The sequence below is a fragment of the Macaca nemestrina genome, chromosome 9 (genome assembly GCF_043159975.1).
Source record: "Macaca nemestrina isolate mMacNem1 chromosome 9, mMacNem.hap1, whole genome shotgun sequence".
Classification (NCBI taxonomy): Eukaryota; Metazoa; Chordata; class Mammalia; order Primates; family Cercopithecidae; genus Macaca; species Macaca nemestrina.
The window spans coordinates 84,390,906-84,400,843 of record NC_092133.1 but is presented as its reverse complement, the minus strand read 5'-3'; the positions used below and the strand labels follow the sequence as shown (position 1 = coordinate 84,400,843).

Sequence of the window (9,938 nt, the reverse complement as noted above, 5' to 3'; positions counted from 1 at the left end):
ATTTTGTCTAGCTGCATTTAAGATTTTTTTCTTATTGCGGACCTTGGATAGTCTGATAACTGTATATCTTCATGATGTCCATCTTCTACAATATCTTGTAGGTGTATTCTGAGTTTCTTATATCTTGAAGTCTACCTCTCTAGCAAGATTAAGGAAATTTCCCTGAATTATTCCCCTGGATGTTTTCCAGTTTGCTTACTCTTTCTTCTTCTGTCTCAGGAATGTCTATAAATTGTAGGTTTGGTGATTTTACATAATCTCATATTTCTTTGTTTTTTTTAAAGCTTTTTTCTTTATTTTTGTCTGACTGTGTTAATTCAAAAGATCAGTCTTCAAGATCTGAAAATTTTTTCTTCTACTTGGATTGTTAAAGTTTTTAACTGTATTTTGAAATTCTTTAAGGGTATTTTTTATTTCCAGAAGTTCTGTTGCGTTTTTTAAAGGTATTTATCTCTTCCTTAATTTCCTGGTTTGTTTTCATGGTTTCTTTGTGTTAGTTTTCAACTTTCTTTTGGCTTTCGTTGACCTTCCCTGAAATCCATACTTCTAATTCTTTATCTGTAATATTTTAGTTTTCATTTCAGTTGGAGCTTATTGCTAGAGAGCTAGTGTGATTATTTGATGTTGTCACAACATTCGATCTTTCATGGTGCCAGAATTTTTACACTGGTTACTTCTCATCTGGAGGACTTGACACTTCTTATTTTTTAATGTATTTTCATTTATGTGTGATATTTTCTCTGTTATCCCCCCTCCCCTTGAGGGTGTCACTGTAGAATATGTTGGTAGGGGCTTTGGCTTTTCTCCTGCAGCCTTGTACACTTCTTTTACTGGGCTGTGCAGTTCAACCTGCAGGTCAGTAGGTGGTACTTACAAATAAGAGCTGGCTGTGGCATATGTCCATGGGTGTGTACTTCATCTTTGTTCACTGAGGTGCTCTCTATAGTTTCAGGTGACAAGCTGGACAGCGGAATGTCAGGTGCCCTGAGCTTCCTGTTCAGAATGGCTTGGGGGAGTGGAAGAGAGGATGCAGCTGGACAGAGCTGGACCCCCTGGCTTTCCCACAAACACCCCCTAGTGATAAGCACAAGCACCAGCCCTGATGGGGGTGTCTGGGGGAGCTCCTGATGAAATGCATAGAGGTCTCTGTGGTGGGATGAGGGGGCTGCACTGGCTCCATGTCCTAGATAGGCAGGAACGCAATCAGCTTCCCTATCACACCCCTGTTCTGGGGCTGGTGTTTCTCAGTACAGATGCACACTGTGGTCTATCTCCAGGCCACAGTGTGGCTGAGAGACATGAAAAATGCCTGTCCTGTGTGCCTCTCCGCAGGAGTGGCTTCAGGGTGTAAATTCTTCATTCAGCCCAATGCAGGCAGTTGTATGGCACGCCTGTTCTCCAATGTGGTGATGTTCTCCATGTGGTAATGCCGCTGCCTCATGGGGAGACGGGGAACGGCTCTGCCTATCAGCCATGTGGGTGGGAGTCATCATGGTGGTGTTGGCTGCTTGGGTGGGCCCAAACTCAGGCCCAAGGAGGAGTCAGGTGCCAGCGATGTTGGACTGGGCTAGGTAATTCCCAAACTCCCACACGTCTCAGTGACCCACTAGATGGCATGTAGGAGTCCTGATGTGACTGGACCAGGATCCAATCAGCCCAGAGTTCAGGTGCTGGCTGTGATAGGGAGGGGTGGGCTGGTCCCCTGGAGCCTGAGAACAGATCACAGGACTGTGGGGGCTGGGCATTCCCCAGGGCTCCAGGTCACAGCTGCAATCTTCAGGCGTAGCAGGGTGGCTGTGCTGTGCACTTTTCACTCAGGAAGGCAGGACCCTTCAGCTGGGGCAATGAGCAATGGCAGTTGTTGGGCTCATGGCCCACTCGCACTTCTCTCCCAAAGCTGGATTTTGCTGTTAGGAGCTCAGGAAGGTACCTGAACTTCCTGCTCCCTCCCTGGCCTGGGGCAGCAGAGGCAAGCCTGTGGTGGAAAGGGTTAATGGGCAGCCTCTGGGGGTTGGGCTCTCAGAGGAACACTGAGCTGTGGCTGTCATGCTCAGGCAGGGGTGGGCGGTGGCACTGGCAGCCTGTCACCAAAGCAGGCAAGTCCCGTTTGGCAGAGAGGAGCAGCAGAGGGAAGCCATGCAGAGCATCGTCTACCCACTCCTCCTTACCACAGCTGCAATATCTGTCTTTGGGGCACATGAAAGTGCCCAGTTCCCCTCCATGGCGGGCAGCAGTGGCTGCACCAGGCAGATCAGGGATGAAAAGCCTGTGGGATCCATGTAGGCTTGAACAGTGCCTCTGCACCATCTCCAGCAGGCTCCCTGTGTTCATCTGGAGGCCTGGGGGCGATGATGGGGCTCCCTGTGGCTAGGATTGCAAAGGTCCATGGTGGAGGTGTGAAATTTCAGGGTTCTCTCACTCGCTCACCTCTTCCCTGTGTTACGGAGCCCTTTGTGGCTCCTTGGGGTTCCCAGCTCGACAGGCTTCCCTCTCCTCTGCTGTCTGTGATTCTCATCACGTTTCTGGTGAATTTCAGCGTGCTCTCTTAGAGGATCCCTTTGAAGTGCTGGTATTTACTAACTCTTTTGATGCCTGAGAGGCACCCACTAGCTGCTTCTAGCCTAGGCTTTCTTTATTCCACTGCCTCCTCCTCCGGAGGAGCAGGATACTTTTAGAAAACAAGTCTCACATCAGAGCTGCCCAAAACAGAAGTGCACAAAAGGGAACACGGTAGGCAACTTTTATTCCTTATTTTAGACCAGAACTATAAGAACACACATTTCTGAGAGTCCAATGGATGTCACGTAAAGCACCCCTGTAGAGCTGGAATGAGCCAGAGCAGGTGAGGCTATGAGTAGCCCCACATGGAACAACAAAGCTCACACGAAGCCAGGGCACTTCTCACCCCTGGGATGGCACAGAGAAGGTCCAGGCCTCCAGGGGCACTGCAGGCCTCCATTGGTCATTCAGGGACCTCAATATGAAGGGGAAGCTCTGCCAGGCAAGAGCATTCTTTTGAGATCAGCTTCTAGTCAGCCAGACAGAAGCAGCAGGGCTAGGCTGGGTGACAGGCATGTGCACCTGCCACTGCCATGAGCTCAGACACAGCCTGCTGAGCTGCAGGGGAGGCTACAATTTAGTAGCTGTGCATTGAAGAAAGAGTTGGGGATAGATTTGTGGACAGTGCCCAGTCCCTGCTAGGGTGCCAATCACTGAGGGCAAGGACCCTGGAGCTTTAGCTCTCTTACTGGTTTCCCCAGCCTACTAGGGAAGGCTCCCTTGATGGCAAGACCCTGGTGGGACTTTTGGAGGCAAATGTGCACACCTGGTCTGCACACCTGTATTAGCTGAACCTCTTACAGAGGCTTAGAAACAGACTGGAGAGGAAAATGTACATGTAGAAGGTTTATTTTGTTAGGGAGTCCTCTGGGGAGCACCACAGTGAGGGAGAGAATAAAGGCAGGAACCAGAACCACATAGGATGTGCTACAGCGAACATCTCCAATCAATGGGAAAATAAATGGCTATTCATTTGCAGGAAAGTGTATTTTAAGGCACCTTTCCTGAGGTCCTGAAACTCCAACTGTCAACCCACAAGCCCTAGCAAAGAGGCATGGAGGTGATTGGGACAGGGATTGCCTAGCGACAAGGTGAGCCCTTAGATCCCCCACCCCGCACCCACCACCAGGGGCTCGAGCCTCCGTGAGAGGAGGCATCAGGTGGGTTGAAGTGTAGGAAAGTGTAGGAGGGCTGGGCTGGGCTTTAGCAGCTGAGTCCTCTGACTCTAGCCCAGAGCCCTGCGCACTTCCCCAGGTTGCCCCCTTCCTCAGTCGGGAGCTGAACCACCAGGCCCTCCCAGACGGCTGCTTCACGGTGAAGCTGCCTTAGTGCAGCACTCTGATCATTTATCATTAAAGTGGGCACAGCCAGAACTCCCAGAGTTCAAAGGGGCCTTGATACATCCTAAGCGTCTACTCTGTGCTAGACCCTTGGTCCTAGGAGGTGGGGACGTCACATCAGAACACTGGGGAGTTTTGTCAACTTTGTTTTATGCTCCTTGGGGATGTGCGCTGATCGCCACGGGTGAATTGTTTTAGACTCACTAACATTTTGTGAGCTTGGCTTGCTTTCTTCACATTGGATAGATTAGGAAACTACAGGTCTGAGAGTGTAAAGCAACTTGCTTAACATCCCACAACTTTTAAGTGGAAGAACCAGGAGTCAATGCAGAGCAGCTGTCTGCAGAGGTGTACTGGGCACTCTGCAGAGGTCTACGGTTCCTGTCCATAAGTGTGGAACCTGCAGCCAGGAGTGGGGATATGGGGGAAGTATCCACCCACCTCTCACAGAGGCTCACAGCCTAGAGCATGTCCCCAGCCTCCTGCCAGGTCATCACTGGAGCCTGAAGGAACCCCTCCACCTGGCTGGCCAGTGGACCCAGCTCTGGGCTGGGGCGAGGCTCCCTCACCACTGCTGGTTGGGTGGACTGTCCTCCTGGCTGGCCTGGGCTATTCCTGAGCTTGCTGCTCAGCCCCTCCCTCCAATCCCTCAGCTCAGGTCTCCAAGCCTGGGCTAGTGGCTTGGGCTCTTTGGAGCCAGGAGCCTCCCCTAGACTCCCACCAGGCGTGGCTGCAGGATTCCTCTGCATGCACACATACACAACCACACATCCATAAGCCTGTGTTGAAGCTTGTGGGCCTACACAAAGCTGTGGTCTTCATGCAGTTCCCCTGACCCTTTTTGTGAACACCAGGATTCCCTGAGTAGGCCCAGCATGTAGAGGGAGACAGCGTGGCAGAAGGGAACTCCATGTCTCACCAGGATTCCCTGAGTAGGCCCAGCATGTAGAGGGAGACAGAGGGGCAGAAGGGAACTCTGTGTCTCAAGCACTGCCTAGTGTTTCTGCCTGTGCCGTGCTGGGTAATTTGCATACCCGGTCAGGTATCTATTGAAACATTCATTCTGTTTTGTGTCCTCCCTCTCTGTTTCTTTCTTTTTTTTTTAATGGCATTGAGATTTTTATTAACCTACCTTCTTGCTTTCTTTTAACATTATAAATATTATAAGCCAAATTATTCTCTTTTTGACCCAGGGTTGTGATAGGAATCCTCTTGTTACAAAGTGGTGGCCGATCTGTGCCTGCCTTTATGCTTTTCTGGCCCCTCTCAACCTCTGGCGGTCACTTCCCTGTTCTTTCTCAGTTGTCCCTTAAGAGTGTATTCTAATCCCTGTGAAACAGGGACTGAAAGTACCAACCTCATTGTTATGAGGTTTAAGAGAAGGCCCAGCACTAAGCCAAGCTCTCAGGAAAATTGAAACTGTTCCTCCTTGCCCTTCAGTACAGCTCCTTCTGTCAGGGGCTGAGGAACCACTGAACCTGTAAACCAAGCACACAGTGTAAGTCCACAGACCAGGGGAAGGCCTAGATGGTAAAGTACATGGGCTTTGTGACTTCACTGCTGACATCCAGGCTAAGGAAGGACTGACTTAATGAGCAGTTCCAAGACCACTGAGCTCACGGTTCCCTGTGGCTGTCTCCCTCATACCTCTGCCATGACCAGGGCTTGAGGAGGGGCCTCTCAGTTCCCCGGACACACTTGGAATAGTATGAGGGGTGCAGCAGAAGCCAAAAACTGAATGACAAGCCCTGGGGAGTCGGTGGGGGATGCTGACCAACCAATCACAAAGTCGGTGCTATTTCCTCTTAAGAAGGAGAGGCAGGGCCTGGGCAAGAACGGCAGCTGGAAGATGAAACTCAGGCCTGGCTCTCAGTAGCGGTAATGATCAGCCTTGAAGGGGCCATCAGAGGAGATTCCCCAGGTACTGGGCCTGCTTCTCAGTCAGTTTCATGTTCAGCTTGCCCAGGTGGGCTTCAGCCACTGCCTCATCCAGCTTCTTGGGCAGGACGTGAACCCCAATGGGGTACTTCTCTGGGTGGGTTCACAGCTCAATCTGTGCAGTCACCTAGTTGATGAAGGAGTCACTCGTCACAAAGCCAGGGTGGCCCATGGCACAACCTAGGCTGACCAGCTGACCTTCAGCCAGCAGGATGGTGTGGCGCCCATTCTTCAGCGAGTACCTGGTCACCTGGTGCTTGATAGTCACCTTCTCCAAGTGTTCTCGCTGAGCCACTTGACATCGATCTCCACATCAAAGCGTCCAGTGTTACACATGATGGCATCATCCTTCACCTGTTCAAAGTGCTGGCCAAGGACGATGTTGACATAGCCTGCAGTGGTGATAAAGATGTTGCCCTCCTGACAGGCTTCGTCCATGGTGGTCGCCTCGTAGCCCTCCATGGCAGCCTGCAGTGCATTGATGGGGCCAATCTTGGTGATGATGATGTGGACCCCAAAACCCCACGAGGCCTGGGCACAGCCCTTGCCCACATTGCTATAGCCTGCTACCTCTGCTACCTTGCCGGCAATCATCACCTCTGTGGCCCACTTGATGCCATCTATGAGGGACTCCCAGCAGCCATAGAGCTTGTCGAACTCGCTCTTGGTGATGGAGTCATTGTCATTGATGGCAGGCACCTTCAGGATCCCATTGACCATCCTCAGCTCACCCCACCATCCTCAGCTCACTCCACCATCCTCAGCTCACTCCACCATCCTCAGCTCACTCCACCATCCTCAGCTCACCCCACCAGCCTCAGCTCACCCCACCAGCCTCAGCTCACCCCACCGTCCTCAGCTCACCCCACCGTCCTCAGCTCACCCCACCGTCCTCAGCTCACTCCACCGTCCTCAGCTCACTCCACCGTCCTCAGCTCACTCCACCATGCTCAGCTCACTCCACCGTCCTCAGCTCACCCCACCATCCTCAGCTCACTCCACCATCCACAGCAGCCAGAGGTTGAAGGAAGGATGGCAGAGCTGACACGTGCACGCTCACACACACACACAAACACATGCAAACACAAACACACAAACATACACTGGCAAACACACAAACATACATAATACGCACACACATGCACATTGACACACAGGCAAACACACGCACACATATACAGTTTAAATTGGCTGACTTGCCCAGCCACAGAGCGAACACCGGTGGAGGAATCTGATAGCTGTCTGCTGTGGGGCACATTCAGGGGGCTGAGGCTCCAGGAGGGCTGCGGGACATTTCTGCCAGGCAGGCTGAGCAGGGTGGAGGCCTTCCCCTGTGGACAAGGCAGGACGCATTCCTGGGCGTGTACAAGGGGAGTCAGAACAAGTTCATGTCAGAGACCAGGGAAGCCTTCACTTTACCTGCTCTGGAGCACTGGGTTGCTCAAAGCCTCTGGCTGATACTCCCGCTGGACAGCTTCTGTAGCTTAACTTCCGTTTTGTACCACAATGACTAAATCTAATCTCCCAGCCTCCACCCTCACCACCTCCCCCACACCCGACCTAGAATCTCACCTCCAGCTAAACAGACACCCTCCCCCCGACAGTGGGAGGAAGCCCACTCTTCTCCCACATGCCCTGGTTCCCTGACCTTTCCTCTGAGTACCCTGACACAGACGGCCTTCGCCTTCGTTTCCCTTCCAAACGGAAGTCGGAAGTCAAGTCTCCAGTCAGCCCCTGGCTCCCACGCCCCGCCCCCCTTCTTTCCTGCCTGGTCTCCTTTCCCTCTTTCTCCTGTGTCTTCACACTTTCCTCTCCAGGACTCCCAGAGCGCTCCCTCCTTGTCCCCTGGCCCTCACCCCTTCCAGTACAGCCACCGCCCCTGTCCCCAACCCCCGCCCTGTTGCCCACAGGAGCTGTTTGCCTCCCTCCTATCCTCCAGGGCAACCCGCTGACCCCCAGCACCCTCCACACCCTGCAGTGGACCAAAGTGGCCCCAAGTGGCCCCTGTCTGTGAATCTTATCAGCCACTGGTCGGACGTAGCCTTCGCTCTACTGTGTCTGCAAACCCCTGGCCCTGCCTTTCCCAGCAGGGCGCTACCCTGGTTCTCTGAGTATCTGCTCTCTGCCTTGGATGGCCTTGGCTTCTCTCTGGGCAGCTCTCAGGCACATCTATGGCTTCACTATTACCCATGGGATGGTGCCCGAGGCCATGGCTCCACCCCCATCCTCTTCTTGAGTCCCAGAAGTTCCTCTCCAATTGCCTACTTAACAGCTCCCTAAGATGTCTGAGGTCCAGTGGTCCAGATGCAGAGATGAGGATGCCTGCCATCATCCCCTCAGGAAATGCTCTTAGGAGGCCAGGGAGGATCAAGGGAAGGAGGACAGGGAGCCAGTGGGGCCCAGGAAGTCACACAGTGAGGCCCCGGCATCTGTTCAGCCGAGGCAGGGGCAATGAGACCACGCCGGTGCTCTCCAGTCTTTGAGCTGGGCAGTGGGGGATGTAGTCTCCAGGCACTGCCTGGGCTCCTGGATCCCCAGGGCATTCCTCAGAGAAAGGTCACAGAGCCTGCCCTTTATGAGCAAAGCTCAGACGCTGAGGAGGAAGGGTGGGACCCTGGCAGAGTGCTGCCAGCAACCAGCACAGAGAAAAGACTCAGCATGCCAACACTGGCCCACTGGCCTTTTCTGAGGAGAGCATCCCTCCATCCACACCGTTGCCGAGCAGAAGCCGATCCCATCCTCTCCTCATTCTTTCCCTGGTCTCCCACGTCCATACCAGCTGTGCACAGCTGTGGGATTCTAGGGCCTGCATTGGATCATGCCTTTCTCTGCACACCCGTCGACACCTCCTCAACGTGCTCAGGCTGATCTCAGACCCTTTGGGCTCACTTACCAGAATACAGCCTGGCTAGGTACCCAGCACCCCACCCACACGCCTCTTCCACCACCCTCCTTGTCCCCTGTGGAAACACGCTCACCAATGCACTATGCTTCTCCTGCTATGAGCCTGTAGGTGCATCCCTTCTCCTTCTGGCTGACATTTATTCATTGAGGAATCAACTGGTGCCCACTACTTAGGAGGAACAGGCACACACCCCATGCACATATGCCCTGGCCCTGCGTGTGCATGCTTCATCCTTCTGCACATACTCCATCCTCATGTACACTACAGCATCCTTGTGCACACACTCCACCCTCGTGCACACATGCCCCCTCCTGTGCACACATGCTTTGCCCCTTGCACCCATGCTCCATTCCAGTGCACACTCACCCTGTCCCGTGCACTCACTCTGTCAGTGCAGAAGTGCTCTCAAGTTTACCTCACTTTCACTTCCTCCCATGTCCAGCTCCATGCCCCCACCCCAACCTCCACATGGCGAACTCCTGCGACACTTGTGATTATCCAGGACCCAGTGGAAGGTTCCTTCTTCACAGCAGCCTCCTCCAACACCCAGGTCCCAAACTAGACTACACCACACCCTGTGTGCTCCAAACAGCATCCTCCTGTACTCTTCTCTCTGTGTTCACAGGACTGTGTTGATAGTCTGTGCTCCCCATAGCCGGGGTCTCTATGGTCAGCATCTGACACTCAGCTCAGGGTCCAGAACAGGGAGTACCTGTCACTTCGTGAGGCAGGAGTGCGACATGTGGCTGGGGATCTTGGGAACCCACAGAAATGAACCCTGGCTAGGTGCCAAGCACCCAGGCACACGCCTCTTCCGCCACCCTCCTTGTGCCCTGTGTCCCCCCAGGGCCCTCAAGAGTGGGATGAAAGGAAAGTTATGACGATTTCTCCATGGGGACCCAGCGCTCAGTGCTCAGTCTCCCAGGCTGTCTCTGGCTCCAGAGCTGCTGCAGCTCAGTGGGGCTTGGGGCACTGGTGGCTTCATCACCCTCTTCTGGCCTGTCTCGGTGACACCATGGGGTCAAGCTTGACTAGGTAATCTGGAAGGGAGGATCCCTCTGGAGGGAACAGAAGCTCACAGCCAGGTCTGCCAGCTGCCCCAGTGCCCACCTGGAGTGAGGAAACACCACTCAGGAGGGGAAACAGGCTCAAGGCAGGAGGTGGGCACAGGTTGGTGGGTGAGGGGTGCCAGGGTG

At 53.5% G+C, this 9,938-nt stretch overlaps 1 pseudogene; it reads right to left on the bottom strand.

Moving 5' to 3' along the window:
- Positions 1-5,212: 5,212 nt before the first annotated feature.
- LOC105486679 (adenosylhomocysteinase-like) lies at positions 5,213-7,350 on the bottom strand (annotated as a pseudogene).
- Positions 7,351-9,938: the final 2,588 nt, after the last annotated feature.